Here is a 25000-nt window from a genome sequence, read left to right on the forward strand (position 1 = left end):
ATACGCACAGACAGACAAAGTTACGATCGCATAGGCTACACTTACGTGAGCCAAAAACTCCAAATAGGGGAAGGGAGGGCAAGTCGACCCCCTCGGGTATGTCGTCCCCCCTCGATTTTGAGAACATGACATTGCAGGGGTGATTATCATCGATTTCATAAGCCAGAAATACCCAACCTGAATCAGTGTCTCTCTTTCTTGCACAGTGTCACCTAAGCTTACTGTGTGTGTGGGTGTGTATGTGTGACGGAGTGATTGAGTTTGTGTTACTGTTTGTCTATTTCTTACGTGAGCCTTGAAGGCTTCGCCCCTTGTTTTTCGTGCAACAATTTTAGAGTGGAAACCATCAAAATTGACAAAGACTTACCGCTTTGCTGGGCCCGTTTTTTTCGACATTTTTGGCTCACGTAAGAAATAGACAAACAGTAACACAAACTCAATCACTCCGTCACACATACACACCCACACACACAGTAAGCTTAGGTGACACTGTGCAAGAAAGAGAGGTAGAGGTTACATGCCGAGTCTCAGTGATTATCAAAAATAATGGTCGAAGTTAGCGGATCATGAAAAATGCGAGCTTCAGCGAGCTTTTTCATGACCGCGAACTGAGACCATTATTTTTGATAATCACTGAGACGAGGTATGTAACCTCTTTATCCCTCCTTTCTTCAGTTATTCAAAGAAAAGAGGAGTTTTTGTGCGAAAGTTTGATCGAATCATATTCACCCAACCAGTCTACCTGCGCAGGCGATCGATTAATGCGCGGTTGTATAGTTCCGTGCAAATCATTCAATTTTGTTAACACTTCTTGTCAGTTTCCATGTTTTGGACTAAAATCAAGTACACAGATATGCTGTCATTATGCTGTGGCAGTAAAGGCAGATAGTGTGTGTTCTGTTCATGTTTTGGTATCGCTCAGGAAATGTTCTTTCTTCGAATGTGACTAGCAGACGAAGTTTTACACCCGTGTTCCAACGTTAAAAACTGTATGAAGTTTAGTTTTCTGGGGCAAAATAGTGTATGAAACCGCTGCATGTTCTTTACGTTGATTAAATGTTTGCAATTGATTGCGTGTGATCTGTTTATAAAATGAAATATTGTTGAAAACTGACCGTCGGATTGCAGTCTTGTCGACGGATGCAGCCGAAATCTGGAAGGGGAACTACTCGTGTCGCTAGACAAAGTATGAGAGTTACTTTTCCTTGGAATCTTGCTAGCGATAAACGAGTGTGCACGGCAGATCTGAATTCAGAAAACAACCAAACTCATGGATTTTATATAGAGATTCATGTGTTCAAGTCTGTAGTTGCTGGTTTAAATACGGTATGGTTGTATTGTTTGCTCCAGAAATGTCTATTTTGTACATTAGAGTGTTCTGAACTTTTGAGTCGCAAAAAGTAGATCCACAATGTGTACAGTCTCTACCCATGAGCTATCGAGGATTCAGGCCCGTTGTTGGGTAAGTGATTTTGGTTGTTGGGTAAGTTACCGAAAAATAACTAGCCCTACAAGTTTACAGAGAGAAAGAAGCAGAGGGGGGGATAAACACTAGATCTAGATCTGTCTGTCTGCATGTAGCCTACTTACAGGGACACGACTGCCAAATAGTCTCGGCCCGCTCAAAATAACAATGACCGAGACCCCACACACCACGCGAGAGAGAAAGACTACAGGGAGGCATGCCGTCATGATGCATTAATTGACGTCAAACACTTTTGACCGTGACGTAATCTTATGCGAGCTTTATCCATAGTCTTGGATAACCACTCACACATAGACTCGGAAATGTTAAAGTTTCTACCACAGACATACACACGCACACACACACACACACACGCACAAACGCACAGACAGACAAAGTTACGATCGCATAAGGCTGTTCTTAACCAGACGAACCATTGGTTCGCCGAACTAAGGTTCGCGAACCATGGTTTGTGTCTTAACTGGGTGAACTTGTTCGGCAAACTCAAGGTCTAGTTCGTCCAGTTAAGACACAAAACCTGGATCGACGACAAACGAGGGGAGCTCACTCCGAGTCGACAATAAAAGCAAGTAAGTTATTCCCCTTCCAAAAATGGCTGCCTCCAAGACGAAATCACCGATTGAGTGGTAACTCCGTGCTGGTTGTCGATTTGGGTCTCTCCTTCCCACTTGATCATGGTGCACGAAGCCTGGTAATCTTGAACTTTAGTGTGTTAAATTCATAGCTCAGAATCGAGTGGCATACTTTACTTATTTTAGATCCAAGTACCTGTAATCAAGCCCAAGAACATTTATCATGAAATTAATTGACGGATTAAGCTCCAAACCTAAGCATAATTAATTAATTTGGTTGTTTGATCGGCGAAAATGGCGTAGGTTGTCAACCAAGGGACTTCAATTACACGACAAAGTTGCCTCCCCTGTCCGCTGACACGGATAATTCCTTCTTTGACGCATGTAATTTGTAAACAAAATGCATTCGTACCAGAGTACGCTATGATTCGTACAGTTCATCGGAGTTCATTCCGTGACTTTAAAGGGATCTAAAAGACTTGTTATGATTACAAGTGCAGGTTCTCCAAATTTGGAGGCTTGAATGCCTCTGAATTATGAGCTATGAATTTAACACATTAAAGTTCAAGATTACCCGAAGCCTTCTATGTCATTTACCCTCCTGGGTTAAAGGTTATAAATTGATTCGAGAAAATAACATGACTGGTATGGACTGATCATTGTGTCTACCGTGGAGCCATCGGGGTTCTATGGGAAATGCTACACAAAAAAACTTGCCTGTGAAAAGGGAAAGACGGTGACCAAAAAAAAATGATGATAGCGATATTTCTAATTGTGGATCAGCAGAGTCGAGAAGCATACATGATGTTTACCAAAGTGTGTGTGCGTGTCTGTCTGTCCACGTGTGTGTTTGAGCTCTTTTCGGTACAGAATATGAGTTTGGGGATTGAGTGAAGAGGGAGACCTAAAAAAAAAACTACTCGGGATTTTGGTTCTTTTTATCACAATTCAGTCTGTTTTAATTTTCAAGTTATATCAGAAATTTTCTATTTGCACTGATACACTGGAATCCCTTGTGGATGTATTGCTTTAAGGGTCTACAAATAGTACTACTGAACCAAAATCATCCTGTTTCTTTACGTTTTGAGCAATTCAATTGGTCTTGGTTTTTGTTTTTAAAAAATTTGATTCCTCTTCATTCTTCTCAAAAAAAGCATTCATTGCGATAAACAAAACATTACTGGATAGACGTTTTCTTGGAGAACGTCTGTATTAGCAAGCATTTAAAGTAGGAGGACGATATGGAACGTACGATAAAAGGATGTGCTTTAGCTTTCTGTCTCATCATTTATAAATGTTGCCCTTCAATCACACACACACACACACACACACTTTTGATCCAGCTCCAACCATATTTCATAAGGCTTTATTCAGGGTTGTCTCTTGTTCTTAAACATCCGATTTCTAAGCACACGTCTGTGCTGAGAATATGAACATGAACCGATATGAACATCAATGTCAGCCGCCTTTTTATTATGAAATAATGTTCATTTGTGTTCCAAACACTTCCGAAGAATACTTGTTGGTGTGTCTTCAGTCGCCCTGACATCACAACTCGACCCTGTCCTGCAAAAATACAAATATATACAGGGTGACACCCAAACATTCAACCCAAACAAATGCTTATTTCTTTTACATCTGTTGACCGAATTAGTTATCTTTCTTTTTTTTTTGGTCCCTGTCCTGTCCTGTCTTGTCTTGTCATGCCTTGTCTTGTCTTGTCATCCCTCTATTGGCCTACTGGCAACCTTTTCCTAACTTGTCTTGTCTTGCCATGTCTTGTCTTGTATTGTATACATTTAGCATACATTTGGGTAAAAGGTTTGCGAACAGGTAAGGGGTGTAAGAGAGAGAGAGAGAGAGAGAGAGAGAGAGAGAGAGAGAGAGAGAGAGAGAGAGAGAGAGAGAGAGAGAGAGAGATATGGTGGTGGTCTATGTTACATTACACAGGTCAACACAGTTGCAAGTTCATAGGTTAAAGGCTGCCCTTTTCGTAGCGTTCATTAATTAATTCCTATTGTTTACATGTGCCAATAATGTTATAAAACTGTACCTAAGGGGATATAATAACGATTGGCTGTAGCTTTCGAAAACAGAAAAAAATTATTTCAGTATTGCAAAGTGGTGTTGATAGTGTCGAATGTAAACAGAACAGTCTCAAAGTGAAAGTGGATGTTTTCCGGAAATTGCGAAGTTAACAAGAATACAGAAAAGCGCGCTTTCCTGCTTAGCACAATCCGCTACCGCGCTAATCTGGCGTGTCAATATCACTACGTTTTGCACGTGGAAGGTGAGCGATTTCCTTCACGCGGGGATTGACGAAGCTGTACTGTCTGTGTTGACGGTCTAAAAATAGCCCAAGCCCTGGAGAACTGTTTCTAAAGATAGCAATAAACTTTATTAAGAATTGATTATTTCTTGTAATTGGTAAGGACTTCAAACCTAAAACTTTGCAGGAAGCTTAATTTATACATCCCCGCAACGATGGGAAAAGCCCTGGAAGTAAGTAAACTAATTAAATAGGGGTTATTGTGTATAGTGAGGAAATAATTTTCTGATGTATTTTTAATTCATTATTGGTGTTTTATGCAAAACGTACGGTCAATATTGAAAGTTTAAAAAAAAGTACTGCCCTCACATTAATACGAAGGCGGGATCACAGCTGGATAAGACAAGGTACGGCAATTTCGACCCGGAGGTCTCTTTCAGGGCGCACAGAGGATGAGACAACACAGGAGAAAAAAAAACCCACAGATAATAGCACACGGAAGGAACGATTACAGCAGTTACAATTAAATTACTTTGTGGGTCAGGGTTTTTTAGGAGTATAGGGGAAACCTCTTTTAAGACCTTAAAAATGTGAGAAAATCAAGTCTTAAAATGGAAGGGGTCTAAAAATGGGGGTAATTTACAGAGGTTATGAACAGAACATCTTCTTCTTCTTCAGCGTTCCAGAAATTCTGGTGACGTGTGAGCTTGTTTGCCCATTTGGGTCACAGCATAGTCAGCTTCACTCCGCTTTCGTTGAGTAGGCATGCTGGGTATTTTCGTGTTTCCATAACCCACCGAACTCCGACATGGTTTACAGGATCTTTTCCGTGCGCACTTGGTCTTGTGCTTGCGTGTACACACGAAGGGGATTAAGTCACTAAGCAGGTCTGCACATAAGTTGACCTGGGAGATCGGAAAAATCTCCACTCTTAACCCACCAGGCGGCAGCGACCGGGATTCGAACTCACGACCTCCCGATTAGGAGGCCGACGTCTTACCACTGCGCGCCACTTCACCCGTCACAGAACATCTAAAGAAGCAAGATCTTAAAAAGGAGGAAGTCTGAAATGAATGGGTCTGAAAGGGGGGTTCTTCAGCGTTCCAGAATTTTCTGGTTACGTGTGAGCTTGTTTGCCCATTTGGGTTCCCCACAGAGCATAGTCAGCTTCACTCCGCTTTCGTTGAGTAGGCATGCTGGGTATTTTCGTGTTTCCATAACCCACCGAACTGCGACATGGATTACAGGATCTGTTCCGTGCGCACTTGGTCTTGTGCTTGCGTGTACACATGAAGGGGATTAAGTCACTAAGCAGGTCTGCACATAAGTTGACCTGGGAGATCGGAAAAATCTCCACTCTTAACCCACCAGGCGGCAGCGACTGGGATTCGAACTCACGACCTCCCGATTAGGAGGCCGACGTCTTACCACTGCGCGCCACTTCACCCGTCACAGAACATCTAAAGAAGCAAGATCTTAAAAAGGAGGAAGTCTGAAATGAATGGGTCTGAAAGGGGGGTTCCACTGTGGAAAAGTACCTGTCAGTTTACCTGTATGTATTAGGACTGGGTGGCCGAGTGGTAACGCACTTGCAGACCTGTTTACACTACACATTGAGCGTAGTAAACTACGAATTTGAATAATATACTACGCAACTACGCAAGTCTGTCGTTTTCTACGCAAACGGTATTAAAAACAAAAATTATTTTTTTTTTTTTTTTTTTTTTTTTTTTTCGTCTTTACACCTGTTCCTTGTCCCGTTGTGCTCTCACACCGCCCCGTCCCTGCACGCAAACGGTATTTTTTTTTTTTTTTTTTTTTTTTTTTTTTTTAATTTCTTTTAGGAGATCAGACATTGTTAATCACACATGTGCGTGCGTTTTTTAATTTTTTTTTTATATCAGAAGTTTTTTTTTGTTTTTTTTATAATCATTTTAATTCTTATTAAGTTATTATTGTTTTCCTTCAGTCTCACTCTTTCTCTCAGCTTCACACTCAATGGACAGTAAACAGATCATGGACAATTGTTTTTAAATTTTTTTTAAATTTACATTTACCCTCTCTCTCTCTCCTCTCTCTCTCTCTCCTCTCTCTCTCTCTTTCTCACACTTGTCCACACAACATCTCTCTCTCTCTCTCTCTCTCCTCTCTCTCTCTCTCTCTCTCTCTCTCTCTCACTCACTCCCTAGTCTGTCTTTCTCTGCATCCACTTTCTTTCTCTTCGACTTGTCTGTTTTTTTTTCTGAATTTTGTTCTTCGGAATTTTCTGTCTTCTTCTTTGTTCTTCTTTTTTGCTTCGTCTCTCTCTCTCTCTCTCTCTCTCTCTCTCTCTCTCTCTCTCTCTCTCTCTCTCTCTCTCTCTCTCTCTCTCCTCCATACTCTGTCGGTCTCTCTCTCCCATAGTCTGCCAATATCTCTCTCTCTCTCTCTCTCTCTCTCTCTCTCTCTCTCTCTCTCTCTCTCTCTCTCTCTCTTTCTCTCTCTCTCACTGTCTCCTCTTGTTCTATCTTCTCTCTCTCCACCTATTTTTTTTTTTTTTTTACATTTTGTCCTATATTTTCTTCCGTCATCATTTCTCCTTTTGTTACCTAACGTTTCTTTATTTCAATTTCACAGATAGCAACATATATGCGAGTCACAAGTCAATTATTTTTCTTAAACTTAACTCTTTTTCAAAAATACATCCGATCTCTAAAGGGGTACCGTATCTATAAATACCTATGCACATTTTTGCAATCAAGATCAGCAAATTGACATAGTTTGCTTCAGCGGATGAAATAGAATTCCTTTTAACTAGGCCAAATAGGGCATCCCGCACATCAACATGAATTCTCTTTGAACAAGCGGTGAAGAAGGCTTCTTCAACAAGATTCCACACTTTGCTTATTTTTATACAATAATAAAAGAAATGTTCGATATAATCTGTCTCTTCTGTACAATGTGTACAGCTAATACTCTCAGCAATGCCCATTTTATACAATATAATGTTCGTTGGATAAATGTTATGAGTTATTTTCCAGTGTAGCAGTCTCAATCTTACTTCTTTTGATGCGTTGCTTGCTATCTGCCAAATGTCCTTGTTTATTTCAATTCCCATCTTTCTTTTCCAGAAACTGACTGCAATAGTGTCAGTTTGATAAGCGTCTACCATTAATTTACGAAACTGCCTGGGTTTAAATGTACTTATTTTTTGATAATCCATTACCTTCATAGCTTGTATTCCATTATCATTCATCTTCAAAAAAAGGGATGCTATTGCTGTGCGAATTGCCCCATATTCAAATAGTCTTGTTGGTTTATGCCCAACTCTTTCACAAATCCTGTGAAATGGTAAAAACATATTATTCTCGTATAAATCCTTCACATAGCATATATCAGATGTAACCCAATCATGTAGAAACATTGTCTTGCCACGATAAGCAATTAGAGAGTTATTCCATAGGCATAAATTCTCCAGCTGGGTCATTTTTTTCACGCATGGTAATATCTTTTCATGGTTGTCAAGCCAACATTCTAAAACGCTTTTCCAGAACTTGTTTGTAATCAATCCCAACCCTTTAAATAAGGCTGGTTTGACGTTTGCTTGAAAGCAGCATAGATTTTTTCCGAGTTTGGAGAACATACTGAGTGGAATACTTTTCCAAGCTTCTTCGTTTGGTTGCAGTAATTTCGAAAACCATCCAAGTACAAAGGATTTTTGAAAGTCACCCAAGTCAATCATATTTAGGCCACCTTTACTTGTTTCCTGACACATAACTTTTCGTTTTACTTTTCATAGGCTTTTGTGTTTGAAAATCTTTTTTTCCAAATGAATCTGAAAAACATTGAGTTCAGTTTACATATGATCTTTTCGGGTATAATCAAAGCTTGCAAAGCATGTGTTAATTGAGGGATCAAAAGTGATTTTACAAGGCAAATCTTTCCCATTATACTGCAGTTTCTCTTAGACCACTTAATCATTGTGCTCTGAATATGATTAATTTTTTCCGTCCAGTTTTCTTCGATTTCCGAGGCTTCTAAATTATTACTAAAATATATACCAAGAATTTTGACTTTTGATTTCCATCTGAAGCCACATGGCTGCTCCTCAGAGTACTTCTGTGAACCCAACCACATGGCCTCCGATTTCAGTCTGTTCACAGCCAGTCCTGAGAACTTGGAGAAATATGACACCAATGTCAGAGCATTTTGCACATCATCAGTGCCTTTCAGAAAAAGCGTAATATCATCAGCGTACAAGATCATTTTCAATAGTCTTTCTTGATTAGTACTATTGGCTGATGGCAAGAATACCCCTTTAACTGACTGATCTGCCCTCATCTTGACTGCCAGCAGCTCTAAGGCGAGCACGAAGGCCATTGGTGAGAATGAGCAGCCTTGTCGAATTCCAGCGTTCATTTCTATAGGCTCTGACAACCACCCCATATAATTTACACAACTTACTGTTTCGTTCATGAGCGTAGTGACCCATCTAACAAAAGTGTTACCAAAATTGAAGCGTTTAAAGGCATACATTATGTATTCTTTTGATATTGTGTCGAAAGCAGCTTTGTAGTCTAGAGCTAGGAGTAGCCCTGGTTTGTTCGTTTGTTTGAGATGTGTAATTATATCATCAATCATTCTAACTGCTGTGCTACTATTTCTGCCTTTCATAAAACCAAACTGATTTTCATGAATTATTGTTCCAAGCACACTTTTTAGGCGTACTGCTAGACACTTTGCCAGTAACTTATAATCTGAGTTTAGTAAAGATATTGGTCGCCAGTTATTCAGATCATCCCTTGACAGTTGCTTCCCTTTGTGTATTAATGTTATAACTGCTCTCTTTTGGGTCGGAGACATTTGACCATTATCAAAAGCGGCGTTCAAGGAACATATAACCATTGTCTTTATCTGACACCAGAAAAATTTCATAAAACCAGTTGTTAGACCATCTCCGCCTGGTGCTGAGCCATTTTTCATTATTTTTAAAGCCTTTGTGATTTCATCTTCAGTTAAAATGCCCTCAATGCTATTTTTCTGTTCTTCGGTCAATTGTGGAACTTCTACGTCTTGTAAAAACATTTCAACATATTGTTCATCAAAGTTAATTCTTTTTTTGTATCTATTTGAATAAAAACGAGTTTGCTCTTTTACAATATCTTGTCTTTTTTTCAATACTTGTCCCTCCTCATTAGTTAGTCTATCCATTACTTTACTATTTGCTCGAGCCTTTTCTAGGTTGAGAAAATATTTAGTGTTTTTTTCCCCGTCTTCAATAAATTTTACACGTGCCCGTGCATGGGCACCTTTTGCTTCTCTAATCGCATACAATTCCATTTCTGTTTTATACTTCTCCCGTTGATCAACTAATTCTTTGTCTGTCGGGTTAAGAGCCAAATTCTTCTCTATCTCATCTAATTCAGACTGTAACTCTGCTTTCCTTCTGTTTGATAATTTGTTCTTAGTTTTACAGTATGCCATGCACCATTCCCTTATTTTAATTTTGCAGAGTTCCCATTTTAGTTGATCATCTATTTCGGTGTTTTCATTAGCATAGTCTGTTAATAGTTTATTCATTGAGTCTACAAAAGTTTTATCGTGTAACAAACTGTCATTAAATTTCCAATATGAGGGTCCCCTCTTGATTTGAGACATGTTATAGGAGAGGGAAACGAGTCTGTGGTCAGATTGTGCAACCGAGTGAATTTCACATTCTGTTACCCTATTTAATACTGATTCTGTGGCAAAAATATAATCCAGTCTGCGGGCGATAAAAGGATTTTTCCTTGACCATGTATATTCTTTTTCTCCATGGTGAAATAATCGCCACACGTCTATTAACTCATTCTGAGCCATACAATCACGGAATGTGTCAATATCTTTTTCGTTGTGATTTTCACCACTAATAATATCTGAATCATTGTCCATCACACAATTAAAATCCCCACACACCACACTATAGACATTTTCCGGTTTACTGACCTGGTTTCTTAGCTGTTCAAAAAAGCACACGAAAGTGAAGATGAGAACTGTGAAGAAATGACTCCGAAAGGCCACCGACCAAAAAGAAAAAGACGAGCAATGCGCCGAACCAAGTCTTTCTGCCAAAATATCATCAGGACTACCCATGCCTTGTCTTCGCGGAAAGGAAAACATCATGCTCATTGCACTGTCTAGGTATGTTACAAAAAAATTCAAAATCTTCATTTAACATTTTGATCTATATCACTTGAAAGAGCAGAAAATCAGCATTCCAATGGTATATATAACTTTGAGATTGGATAAGTGGAACCCGAGTTATGAATTTTTAAAGTAATAAAATTTGTAATAGAGGCAAAGAGGATAAATTGAAACCATTTTTGACATTTTTCAGCAAAAATTAACTGTAACTCACACATTTGTTTATCAATATTGTTCAATTTGGTATCAAAAGAAAGGTTCAGAGCTCTAATAAACAACTATAAAAAATAAAAATAATTTTTGTTTTTTTGTTTTTTGTAAGTTAGTATGAAACTGAGAGCAGACGAACTTTACCGACCGCCATGTTGGATGTGAATACAACATGGGTGACAATCCGGGCGCAAAGCGGCGCATCCGTTAAAAGGTACTTCGCATCGCTTTATCGACTTGAAACTTTGGGAAACAGCAGGAAAATGGTCAAACTAACTGTTCAGAGGGGTCTCATAAGAGTTCAAAGGCTATAAATTGTTTTATAAAAGTACCTCTTTTGTGTCTTCTTCGCCCGATATTCTGGCCGGCGAGCTCGACAGTGTTGGACTCGCCATCTTTCTCAATCTTAAAGTCAAGAATGTGCTCTACATCATTGACAGGGTGCCCATGTGATGTAAATTTGGAAAAGAATAGAAAAGAGGACCCCAAAACTGAGCCAGTGTGAGTGATCAGAAAATGGGGGGCCATTTTCAATGACATCAAAAATTGAGCTGCGTGCGCACTTTGTAACATACCTACACTGTCTGCAATTCCCATTTTTCCGTCAGTCAATCAATACATGTGGTAAAAAGTAGCAATCATTGTTCTTGTTGTTGTGATAGGTCGACGAAAAGTTCTACACATTCAATTACAAAACTACACATTTGCCTCATTTTGCTCCCAGAAAATACACATGCAATGTTTTAGGGGTAAACAGGTCTGAGCGTAGTAAACTACGAATTTGAATAATATACTACGCAACTACGCAAGTCTGTCGTTTTCTACGCAAACGATATTTAAAAAAAAAAAAAAATCTTTTTTTTTCGTCTTTACACCTGTTCCTTGTCCCGTTGTGCTCTCACACCGCCCCGTCCCTGCACGCAAACGGTATTGTTTCGGCTACGCATATCACAATCCGTAATTTTCTTCATCTCCCTTGACCAATGCATTTTTCAATCCATGTTTTCGGCCAGCAGTCGTTTGCTGCGTGCAGCGCGTAAAGCGCCCACGGGCGTTGCGTTGCAGCTTGTTAATGCCGAATAGGCTTCTCCAAGCAAATGCCGGGCACAACTGAAAGCGTTACTGCCAAACCATGCGGGCGTTTCGACACAATGGCTGAACGCAGAGCACACGAAAGTGAAGATGAGAACTGTGAAGAAAATGACTCCGAAAGGCCACCGACCAAAAAGAAAAAGACGAGCAATGCGCCGAACCAAGTCTTTCTGCCAAAATATCATCAGGACTACCCATGCCTTGTCTTCGTGGAAAGGAAAACATCATGCTCATTGCACTGTGTAGGTATGTTACAAAAAAATTCAAAATCTTCATTTAACATTTTGATCTATATCACTTGAAAGAGCAGAAAATCAGCATTCCAATGGTATATATAACTTTGAGATTGGATAAGTGTAACCCGAGTTATGAATTTTTAAAGTAATAAAATTCGTAATAGAGGCAAAGAGGATAAATTGAAACCATTTTTGACATTTTTCAGCTAAAATTAACTTTAACGCACACATTTGTTTATCAATATTGTTCAATTTGGTATCAAAAGAAAGGTTCAGAGCTCTAATAAACAACTATAAAAAATAAAAATAATTTTTTGTTTTTTTTTTGTTTTAGTAATGTCACGATCGGGTGACAGAGACCGAGAAAGCGTCACTCATTGGAGTGCCTGTTCTGGGTCAATGTATGATAGAAAGCGCCTGTGCGTGATATTGGACACAGCAGAGTTTTCGCTGACAGTGCTCTACGAGCACGGACGTTTTGAAACGCACGAGTTTCACAGTGCGGGTTTCTGCTATCATAGGGCTGTCGGTTTTTAGCTGACAGCGCACACGGGATTTTCACGGATTGAGTTTCTCGTGTCTTTTTTCTGCTTGGGGAGGCAGAATTGTGTATAGCTGGACTGGTTTTGTGACAAGGTCAGTCACGTGTATTTGGCTAGGTGGTCTGTCAGAGACTCAAGGACGACACACTTGACACCCAGCGGCAGAAGGGGAAGGACCTAACACACAGTTACTAGAGTATGATGGTTTTTCACCGAGTATCATATTCGGCACTCTAGGGGAACTTCCACAAGTTATTCCTTTCCTCTGCCACGTATTTTGCTGAGGACAAGTCGTCACATTTCCTTCGTCGGCGATGGCTTTCGCATAAGGATTCGACAAGGGGTTCTGGACGTTTTGGGTCACTGTTGACGAACAGAGACTGTTCCAGGGAGGAGGCGGACTTTGCTTCCATTGAGAGTTACAATCATAGGCTTTTGAGGTAATAAATCATTATTTAACGCTGTTGATGAGTCTGTGTTGTGGAATGAAATACTCTCTGTTGTTCTTTCCAGGTTAGCGCATAATTTACTCTCTGTGACGCTAAAATACTAATCTGTATATGGTTTTTGCAGATAGGGAGAGAAGGACGGAAAATGGCTGTTTTGTTGTTGTAAAAAGTCAGTTTTGTGCAGGCCCACGTGCTCGATGAGATATTTAAAGATGACATGTTTTAAGGTGGTGGGTGAGGGGTAGCTGACATGTTTAGTGCACCGATGCTTTCTGTTTGCAGCCTTCCTTCGTTCGTTCGTTTCGTTCGTTCGTTACGTTCCCGTAACATCGGCACGGCTGACTCTGGCGGGAACTGTTGAGGCTACGCTAACCAGGAGACCGGCTAACCAGGAGACCGGCTAACCAGGAGACCGGCTAACCAGCGGACCGGCTAACCAGCGAACCGGCTAACCAGCGGACCGGCTAACCAGCGAACCGACTAACCAGCATACCGGCTAAGCAGCAGCAGCAGAGATAAAGCTAAGTGCACCATGTCGTACGCACCCCGTTGACCACCGTTGTCTTTTCGTATCTATGATTTCATTGGAGTAGTGACAACGTGGGGTGTGTGACACCTGCACGAACTAGAGCTTTTCGAACAGAACATTCTCATTTCGACTGTATTTACACGGGTTCAGCGTGTTACTATAATTTTCTACATAGTACTGGCATTTTGTCAGTGAACACTGGTTTTTTACGTGTTGAGAACGTAAAAGGAACATATTTTGAGTGAAGGCTCGAGGGAGGTGGAGAGTTTATACATAAACAGGCGTCTGAAACTTATACTTTTGTTGACTCTATTTAATTGTATGCCTGCGAGAGTGGATCGTGGTGTGGTTAGTTAATTAGTAGTAATTAACCGGTTCATAATCACCTTGAGTGATATATTGAAACGTGACACGTGGGGGCCAAGCCGGGATTTACTCAGTTAATTTCCAACTGATAAAGACCCACCAATTAAGGATAACTAAGAGCAGATAATCTCGTCAGTGCTCGACTTATTTTCTGCTTGGTGCTACCCTTTTTTGTATAGTTTTGATCATATACCACACCTTAAGCGATTCACATCTTGCAGGAAATGTAAATTGTAATTTGTGAGTTATTGTATGCGCTAACTGTGATTACCTCCCTTTCCTTTGTTTGTGAATCTTTGTTGTACGTTCAGAGTTTACCGTTGCAGAGAGCTGAGCGGGGTTAGCGGATTTGTTATTCGTTTTACTCAGTTTTCTCTACATTGTTGTTTCGCATTCTGTAACAGGTTACATTTCTACCGTCTTGTTTTACTTGGATTTTTCTCCATATTTTGACTTTGTTGGAATTTTGGGGGGGAAGGGTCCGAGGACTTCTGTCCTAACCAAGGCTGTGGGAGACACTCTGTTTCACCGCAAAAAGCAGCCGATAAAGTAGGCCACGGCTGTGGGAAACACTTTGTTTCACCGCAAAAAGCAGCCATAAAGTAGGCTACGCGATTTGTTCTACACCGTTTGGATTTTTCTTCTGCATTTTCCGGTTGCTGGATTTTTGTATCCATTTCATCACCGCGTGATCTAGCTATAGCTGCGTTAGACTTACTTTGGTGATAAAGCTTTGCTAAAACTAACCATGGCTACAGGGGGATCTCCTACGAGGAGAATAACTTTCGAGACTCCTGGGAGCGAGCAACCGACCGAGCGAGACGCACGCGTTAGAGCCCGAAGCGTTCTAAAACGCTTAGAAGTAGAACGGAAGGAAGAATTTGAGCGACTGATAAGAAAAGAAGAACGTGACCGACAGGAAAAGAAGGACGAACTTGACAGACAAGAAAGGGAACGACAGGCAGAACGAGACAGACAGGAAAGGAAAGACGAGCTTGACAGACAAGAACGGAAAGAGAAAGACGAACTTGACAGACAAGAAAGAGAACGAGACAGACAGGAAAAGAAAGACGAGCTTGAGAGACAGGAACGACAGGCCGAACGAGACAGACAAGAAAAGAAAGACGAGCTTGAGAGACAGGAACGACAGGCCGAACGTGACAGACAGGACAAACAGGCCGAACGCGATCACCAGCTAGAGCTAGCTAGGCTACAGGCAGAGAAGGGTACGCTTACTCAGGCTAGCGCGCCGACGTTTGTTGCCGACCGTACGAGACTGCCGACGTTCGACGATGACAAGGACGAGCTCGACGACTTTTTACGCCGGTTTGAGCGCATTGCATCTGACCAGAAGTGGGAAGAGGCCACGTGGGCTAGCCGCCTTAGCACCTGCTTAAAAGGACGCGCATTGCAGCTCTACAACGCTTTGGAGGACGACGAGGCGAGAGACTATCAGGCACTAAAGAAGGCGTTACTCCAGCGCTTCAACCTGACTGCGGAAGCCTACAGACGACGTCTGCGTAACAGCAAGAGACTGAGCGGCGAGCTGAGCCATCAGTTTGTGGCACGCCTTAATCTCTACCTGCGGCGCTGGGTGGAGATGGCCGAAAAGGACTGGACCGTCAACGACCTTGCCGACCTCATAGTCATGGAACAACTGATGTCCAGCCTGCGACCTGAGGTGGTGACCTTCGTGCAGGAGCACCAGCCAAAGACTACTCAGGAAGCAGCCGACTGGATCAGAGTACACGAGGACGCCCAGGCGATCTCCGGCAAATCTTCAGGCTCACGGCCAGGAAAATCGGGAAATTCAGGTTCTTCAGGACCCAAGGACGGGAAGGACGATCAGGGACACAAGGGATCGAGTTCCAGAACTGACATCCAGTGTTACTACTGCAACAAGCGGGGCCACGTGAAGAAGGACTGCCACAAGAGACAGGCTGACCAGAAGGGCGTTCACTTCGTTGGCAGTGAGGAGTTCAGGGACGTCACGAGCTCATGCACCATCCCACAACTCTGCGTTCCGTGCTCCAGGAAACATTTCCAGCCCCACTGCAACGTCTACGTTAACGGAGTGAAGGGCGAAGGTCTGCGGGACACAGGGGCAGACATGATAGTGGTTCGGGCGAGTCTAGTTCCAGCTATGGCCTACACAGGAGACAGCATCAGGGTGAGAATGGCCGAGGCATCTCACGCTTACGACTTGAACACGGCAGTGATCAAGGTCGTAACCCCGTTGTTCACGGGGACCATTGTGGCCGTCGTCATGGACGATCCTCCATGCGACCTGCTCATTGGAAACCGGGTTCAGTTTGTGGACGGCGTCACCAGGGAGGTTCCCGTTTATCGGTCTCCCGACGTCATTTCAGTGCTCACGCGGGCACAGGCGGAGCGAGAGGACAAACCTCTCAAACCCCTACCTGCTGCACGAGCTGCCCTGGGGAACGTGACCCCCGCGCTTCTCGCGAAGGCTCAGGATTCTGACCCGACCTTAGCTACTCCTCGGGAGCACGCGAAGTCGGGGAAGGTGAAGCTGAGCGGGAAGCATGGGAGGTCAAAGTTCCTCAGGGACAAGAAGTTGCTCTACCGTGAGTTCAGCAACCAAGAAGGTACATTCAAACAGGTTGTCGTGCCTCGCGAGTTTCGCGAGGGTGTCATGGCAACGGCACATGACTCGATTCTGGGAGGTCATCTTGGCACCAAGAAGACCACGGGTCGTGTCTGGCGCCACTTTTACTGGCCAGGCATCTGCACGGATGTCCGACGTTTCTGTGCGTCCTGCGATAAGTGCCAGAAGGTGGTTGCCAAAGGAAGGGTGAGGAAGGTCCCCTTAGAGAAGATGCCGCTCATCGACGAACCCTTTCGTCGGGTGGCAGTGGACATCATCGGGCCCATCTTGCCTGCGTCTGAGGACGGAAACAGATACATTTTGACCATGGTGGACTACGCTACTCGATACCCAGAGGCGATCCCTCTGAAATCGATTGAAGCCACGCGAGTAGCTGAGGCTCTGGTTACCATGTGGTCCCGGCTGGGAATTCCATCAGAGGTACTCACCGACAGAGGCACGCAGTTCACGGGAGGAGTGATGGCGGAGGCAGCACGACTGCTATCACTGGAGCAGCACTTCACCACTCCTTACCATGCTCAGTGCAACGGACTGGTGGAAAGGTTCAATGGCACCTTGAAGACCATGCTGAGGAAACTAGCTCAGGAGAAACCACGCACGTGGGACAGGTACATCCCAGCATTGCTTTTTGCATACCGCGAGGTTCCTCAGGAGAGCTTGGGCTTTTCCCCATTTGAGTTGTTGTACGGCAGACAGGTACGCGGTCCCATGGCTATCCTGCGTCAGGCTTGGACAGACGAAGAAGCTGACGAGGAGGTGCAGACGACAGCGACCTACATCGTAGAACTCAGGAACAGGATTGAAGAGACCTGCAAACTGGCACAAGAGAACCTGGGAAGAGCAGCACAGCGTTACGCGCGAGGATTCGACCGCAAGGCACGGCCGCGCAGCTTCAAGATTGGAGAACGGGTGTTGCTACTTCTACCTGTCAAACACAACAAGCTACAACTGCAGTGGCAAGGACCTTTTGAGGTGACAGCGAAAGTGGGCCAGAACGACTACAGGATCGTCATGAACGGGAAAGCACGCCTGTACCACGCCAACCTGCTGCGCGCCTACATAGAAAGGACTGCCTACAGGGAAAAGGACAAAGTGACAGAAGCAGTTGCTGTCGTGATGGACGAGACAACGGAAGAACAGGGAGGAGGACGTGTACCAGTTTGTCCGCTGGAGGCTAGTGAGGATCACACGGACGTGCACATCTCACCTGATCTTGGGGACGACCAGCAGGCGGACCTGCAAGAGATCCTGAAGGATGCAGCACGGGTCCTTACAGACATACCACTTCAGACGCATCTAGAGGAGTTTACCTTCGACTTGCTGGAGAAACAGCCAGTGAGGACGAAGCAGTATCCCATGCCTCATGCCCAGAAGGAGGTGGTCAGGAAGGAAATCGCCGACATGACGAAGTTGGGCGTCATCGAGCCAGCGAACTCTCCCTACAGTTCACCAATTGTGCTTGTAAAGAAGAAGGATGGACGCGTCAGGTTCTGTGTTGACTACCGGAAGCTGAACAAGATTACGGCGTTTGACGCGGAACCCATGCCTGATGTGGACTACCTCTTCAGTCACTTGGCCAAGGCCAAGTACTTTTCCAAACTGGACCTCACCAAGGGATACTGGCAAATCCCAGTTGCCGAGGAAGACCGCCCAAAGACTGCATTTACCACTCCATTCGGCCAGTTCCAGTGGACAGTCATGCCTTTTGGTCTACAGAATGCAGGTGCCGTCTTCACTCGCATGATGAGGAAACTTTTGGAACCATTGAAGCGCGAGGACATCAGCAGTTTCATCGACGATGTGCTGATCGCGACAGAGACATGGACTGAACATCTCGACGCCCTGCGCGACGTGTTCGGAAGGTTGAAGGACGGAAATCTGGGAGCTAAACCGTCCAAGTGCTACTTGGGATTCCGGGAATTGTCTTTCCTGGGTCATGTTGTCGGCGAGGGATTGCTCGTTCCAGAGGACGACAAGATCCAGAAGATTCGGGAGGCGGAGCCACCGCGCACGAAGAAAGAAGTCAGGTCTTTCCTGGGCCTAGCCAGCTTCTATAGACGCTTCATCCCGCACTTTGCCGAAATCGCTCTACCACTGACCAACCTTACCAAGAAACTACAACCGACCGTTGTAGTGTGGACTGAGGAATGTAGCTCCGCATTCAACACCCTGAAGAGGCGACTCACCAGTCAGCCTATTCTCCGACTACCAGACCTGAACAAGGACTTCGTGCTGAGGACAGACGCTTCAGGGAAGGGACTTGGGGCAGTGTTGCTTCAGGAGACAGAGGGGTTTTTGCACCCTGTTTGCTTCGCCAGCCGTAAGCTGACCTCGGCCGAGGCAGCGTATGCAACGGTTGAACGCGAGTGTCTCGCCATTGTCTGGGGCATCCAGAAGTTCGAAGCGTACCTGTACGGACGACCTTTCTGTCTGGAGACGGACCATCAACCTCTGCAATATCTTCAGGTTGCAAGGTTGGCAAACGCCAGACTTATGCGCTGGGCGTTGATTCTCCAACCGTACCAATTCACGGTACGCGTCATTCCGGGCGCCAACAATGTTGGAGCTGACTTTCTCTCTCGGGCTGTAGAGGAGAACATGACTGTGAGCGAAACAGAGGTTTCGTCTTGAAGAGGGGAGGTGTGTCACGATCGGGTGACAGAGACCGAGAAAGCGTCACTCATTGGAGTGCCTGTTCTGGGTCAATGTATGATAGAAAGCGCCTGTGCGTGATATTGGACACAGCAGAGTTTTCGCTGACAGTGCTCTACGAGCACGGACGTTTTGAAACGCACGAGTTTCACAGTGCGGGTTTCTGCTATCATAGGGCTGTCGGTTTTTAGCTGACAGCGCACACGGGATTTTCACGGATTGAGTTTCTCGTGTCTTTTTCCTGCTTGGGGAGGCAAAATTGTGTATAGCTGGACTGGTTTGGTGACAAGGTCAGTCACGTGTATTTGGCTAGGTGGTCTGTCAGAGACTCAAGGACGACACACTTGACACCCAGCGGCAGAAGGGGAAGGACCTAACACACAGTTACTAGAGTATGATGGTTTTTCACCGAGTATCATATTCGGCACTCTAGGGGAACTTCCACAAGTTATTCCTTTCCTCTGCCACGTATTTTGCTGAGGACAAGTCGTCACATTTCCTTCGTCGGCGATGGCTTTCGCATAAGGATTCGACAAGGGGTTCTGGACGTTTTGGGTCACTGTTGACGAACAGAGACTGTTCCAGGGAGGAGGCGGACTTTGCTTCCATTGAGAGTTACAATCATAGGCTTTTGAGGTAATAAATCATTATTTAACGCTGTTGATGAGTCTGTGTTGTGGAATGAAATACTCTCTGTTGTTCTTTCCAGGTTAGCGCATAATTTACTCTCTGTGACGCTAAAATACTAATCTGTATATGGTTTTTGCAGATAGGGAGAGAAGGACGGAAAATGGCTGTTTTGTTGTTGTAAAAAGTCAGTTTTGTGCAGGCCCACGTGCTCGATGAGATATTTAAAGATGACATGTTTTAAGGTGGTGGGTGAGGGGTAGCTGACATGTTTAGTGCACCGATGCTTTCTGTTTGCAGCCTTCCTTCGTTCGTTCGTTTCGTTCGTTCGTTACGTTCCCGTAACATCGGCACGGCTGACTCTGGCGGGAACTGTTGAGGCTACGCTAACCAGGAGACCGGCTAACCAGGAGACCGGCTAACCAGGAGACCGGCTAACCAGCGGACCGGCTAACCAGCGAACCGGCTAACCAGCGGACCGGCTAACCAGCGAACCGACTAACCAGCATACCGGCTAAGCAGCAGCAGCAGAGATAAAGCTAAGTGCACCATGTCGTACGCACCCCGTTGACCACCGTTGTCTTTTCGTATCTATGATTTCATTGGAGTAGTGACAACGTGGGGTGTGTGACACCTGCACGAACTAGAGCTTTTCGAACAGAACATTCTCATTTCGACTGTATTTACACGGGTTCAGCGTGTTACTATAATTTTCTACATAGTACTGGCATTTTGTCAGTGAACACTGGTTTTTTACGTGTTGAGAACGTAAAAGGAACATATTTTGAGTGAAGGCTCGAGGGAGGTGGAGAGTTTATACATAAACAGGCGTCTGAAACTTATACTTTTGTTGACTCTATTTAATTGTATGCCTGCGAGAGTGGATCGTGGTGTGGTTAGTTAATTAGTAGTAATTAACCGGTTCATAATCACCTTGAGTGATATATTGAAACGTGACAAACTGAGAGCAGACGAACTTTACCGACCGCCATGTTGGATGTGAATACAACATGGGTGACAATCCGGGCGCAAAGCGGCGCATCCGTTAAAAGGTACTTCGCATCGCTTTATCGACTTGAAACTTTGGGAAACAGCAGGAAAATGGTCAAACTAACTGTTCAGAGGGGTCTCATAAGAGTTCAAAGGCTATAAATTGGTTTATAAAAGTACCTCTTGTGTGTCTTCTTCGCCCGATATTCTGGCCGGCGAGCTCGACAGTGTTGGACTCGCCATCTTTCTCAATCTTAAAGTCAAGAATGTGCTCTACATCATTGACAGGGTGCCCATGTGATGTAAATTTGGAAAAGAATAGAAAAGAGGACCCCAAAACTGAGCCAGTGTGAGTGATCAGAAAATGGGGGGCCATTTTCAATGACGTCAAAAATTGAGCTGCGAGCGCACTTTGTAACATACCTACACTGTCTGCAATTCCCATTTTTCCGTCAGTCAATCAATACATGTGGTAAAAAGTAGCAATCATTGTTCTTGTTGTTGTGATAGGTCGACGAGAAATTCTACACATTCAATTACAAAACTACACATTTGCCTCATTTTGCTCCCAGAAAATACACATGCAATGTTTTAGGGGTAAACAGGTCTGCACTTGCGCTCGGAAGCGAGAGGTTGCGAGTTCGACCCTGGGTCAAGGCGTTAGCAATTTTCTCCCCCCTTTCCTAACCTAGGTAGGTGGTGGGTTCAAGTGCTAGTCTTTCGGATGAGACGAAAAACCGAGGTCCCTTCCGTGTACACTACATTGGGGTGTGCACGTTAAAGATCCCACGATTGACAAAAGGGTCTTTCCTGGCAAAATTGTATAGGCATAGATAAAAATGTCCACCAAAATACCCGTGTGACTTGGAATAATAGGCCGTGAAAAGTAGGATATGCGCCGAAATGGCTGCGATCTGCTGGCCGATGTGAATGCGTGATGTATTGTGTAAAAAAATTCCATCTCACACGGCATAAATAAATCCCTGCGCCTTGAATATGTGCGCGATATAAATTGCATAAAAATAAAAAATAAATAAAAAATATAAATCCCTGCGCTTAGAACTGTACCCACGGAATACGCGCGATATAAGCCTCATATTGATTGATTAAATAAGACCACCCCTGACATGCGGCACATACCAAATATCTACAAGTGCTTTGTGTGAACAATAAAAAAAATTGTTTTCCTTTTTGCAAATTCATTTCACAATTATTATTCAATCATCCGCCAACTATTATTTACACCAGCTCATTTACAAGTAACTTCATTACCACAGAACATACCACACTCTATTCAAAATGGCTGACACAGCTCACGGCACGCTTTCCACCCATTTCACAACATGACTCTCACAGTCATTTCACAAGTTAAGGTTACTGAACAAAAATACAATTCAATAAATACCTGTATTCTCACAGCATTTGAATCATACCAGATTCATGCACAGTAGCCACTAAACAGTCGGCTCACTGCTCCTTGAGCAACATCTGACAACAGCGTAGAGTGAACACACCCTCTCCCGAGAGCGCTTTCAGATGTTCTGCCGGCTATCAAACATGGCCGCTTCAAGGTTATCATATTTTAGTCATCTCTGATTGGCCTGTAGCAGCCAATGACAATACAGGTCACAAGAGTCAGCCAACTATCTCAACATGTGACATTCCTACCACGCGGTCAAGTCGTGAAACTAAAAGTATGGCTAGCCAATCTGTACACATTTGTTTAAACCATCTAACACTAAATTATGTACAAATCCATTTGTCACATTGACGCTTGTCACTACTTTACCCAATATTGACGGACTGTGTGATGATATCTTCTGCTATGGTCTGTTGAGACAGTGATATCAAAATCGAGATTTTGATATCACTGTCGAAACAGACCAATGGCAGAAGATATCATCACACAGTCAGTCCATGTTAGATATATTGCTAATTCTCTGGACATTTTGTATTTTCTGTAAAGAAATTACAAAAGTATTTGTCTCAGTTTTGGCTGTTCCACATCCCTCCCTCTGATTATTATTTCTTTTTGTTCACTCTTTTCTTGTACTTTTCAGTATTTTAAAATGTCTTTTCTTTCAAAACGTCTTTTGTCACTTGCTCAACTAAATTCTGGGATCATTACATTTTCATATAAATTTGTTTGTTTTTAAATTTAGGTGTTTTTGTTTTTGAAGTGGGGAAGCAATAAAGAGGTTGTCGATATCAAAACTGATATCGACGGAAATGTCGTCGATATCACTTTTGCACTGAGCTCAGTTTTGCCCAATTGACCAATGGAAATCCACGTAACATATGATATAGCAATATTGACTGTTCAAACAGGAGCAGAAAAGTAATATATCACTGTTTACACTGTTGTCAGGTGCGCACCAGGATACCATCCAAGCGACAACCCTGGCACGTGCACCTCGGACTGCGTTCCCAACCCCTGTTTCCAGAACGCAGCGTGTCAACTGGACAACGGCACGGTGGTGTGTAACTGTGCACCCTTCAGTCCCTGGCAAGGCCAGTTCTGCAACATCTACCCCACCGAGGGGGACAACGATCCTGATGACGGCCTCGGTGGCGGCGTCATTGCTGCTGTTGTCCTTGCCTGCGTATTGGCCATTGGTGAGTGACTAGCTTGTTAGGTTGTAATGTCCTCAGTCTCAATAGCACGATCTGTCAATTGGTGGGTGACTAGCATGTTAGGTTGTAATGTCCTTACTCTCCATTCCATAATCTGTCTATAGGTGAGGGAATAGCATGTTAGGTTGTAATGTCCGTACTCTCCATTCCATAATCTGTCTATAGGTGAGTGAATAGCTTGTTAGGTTGTAATGTCCTTACTCTCCATTCCATAATCTGTCTATAGGTGAGTGAATAGCTTGTTAGGTTGTAATGTCCTTACTCTCCATTCCACAATCTGTCTATTGGTGGGTGACTAGCTTGTTAGGTTGTAATGTCCTTACTCTCCATTCCATAATCTGTCTATTGGTGGGTGACTAGCTTGTTAGGTTGTAATGTCCTTACTCTCCATTCCACAATCTGTCTATTGGTGGGTGACTAGCTTGTTAGGTTGTAATGTCCTTATTCTCCATACAGCCCTGAAATTTAAAACAAAATGGTGTTCTCGCCTTTGGCTCGTGGTTCTGATCATTTACGATCCAGAGAGCATACTTAACTAGCCGTTTCAGCAACTTTACTCGCATTTGGCGAGTGGATAATCATTTCTACACGCCAGTTACATGTTTCTACTCGCCATGGCTAGTAAAGTATTCGCCACTTTCAGGCCTGCCATACGACAATCTGTCCATTTAACAGTTCATCAGAGTTATCAATGTTTATTGATGTGCGATGTTGAACAGTCCTAGGCTAGGGCTTATTTGAACAATTCCCGTCGCCTATACTTCCATTATACCACATCGTAGCTATCGTAGTAGTCTGTTATGCATCGCTTGCACATTCGTTTGTCATTACATTAAAGCCTCAGTCTGCCTCAAATGGTTAACAGATAGATTTAAATCTTCTCATGAAAAAAGCAGTTCTAACCTTGTGGAACACTTTTGCAATAGCATTTAATAGCATTAAATGACACAGTTCGTTTGAATGGCTATTTAGCTTGCGTAAACCACACACCAGATTTCGTGGTTCATTTTACCCCTGAGCCATAGTGAACCCATCATGTGATCCACTTTCCTTTTTTATATTTAGTCAAGTTTTGACTAAATATTTTAACATCGAGGGGGAATCGAAACGAGGGTATGGTGTATGTGTGTGCGTGTGTGTGTGTGTGTGTGTGTGTGTGTGTAGAGCGATTCAGACTAAACTACTGGACCGATCTTTATGAAATTTGACATGAGAGTTCCTGGGTATGAAATCCCCGAACGTTTTTTTCATTTTTTTGATAAATGTCTTTGATGACGTCATATCCGGCTTTTCGTGAAAGTTGAGGCGGCACTGTCACGCCCTCATTTTTCAACCAAATTGGTTGAAAATTTGGTCAAGTACTCTTCGACGAAGCCCGGGGTTCGGTATTGCATTTCAGCGTGGTGGCTTAAAAATTAATTAATGACTTTGGTCATTAAAAATCTGAAAATTGTAAAAAAAAATAAAACTTTATAAAACGATCCAAATTTACGTTTATCTTATTCTCCATCATTTGCTGATTCCAAAAACATATAAATATGTTATATTCGGATTA

The 25000-nt window shown here is 43.4% G+C and overlaps 1 protein-coding gene and 1 long non-coding RNA gene across 3 annotated transcripts in view; one reads left to right on the plus strand and one right to left on the minus strand.

The window, feature by feature from the left end:
* Positions 1-3537: 3537 nt before the first annotated feature.
* LOC138959351 (uncharacterized) lies at positions 3538-22354 on the minus strand. Its single transcript, XR_011453700.1, has 2 exons — positions 22217-22354; positions 3538-3624 (listed from the first exon to the last, which is right to left on the minus strand). It is a non-coding gene; the product is annotated as an uncharacterized lncRNA (long non-coding RNA).
* A 319-nt stretch (positions 22355-22673) lies between these two features.
* The window catches only part of LOC138959375 (uncharacterized), an 8898-nt gene continuing 6571 nt past the window's right edge, over positions 22674-25000 (plus strand). For both annotated transcript variants that reach the window (XM_070330833.1, XM_070330853.1), the window contains exon 1: positions 22674-23427. The gene's annotated coding sequence lies outside the window, so the exon portion shown is untranslated. The remainder of the gene's footprint in view (positions 23428-25000) is intronic.

The sequence above is a fragment of the Littorina saxatilis genome, linkage group LG1, assembly GCF_037325665.1.
Source record: "Littorina saxatilis isolate snail1 linkage group LG1, US_GU_Lsax_2.0, whole genome shotgun sequence".
NCBI classification, from domain to species: domain Eukaryota; kingdom Metazoa; phylum Mollusca; class Gastropoda; order Littorinimorpha; family Littorinidae; genus Littorina; species Littorina saxatilis.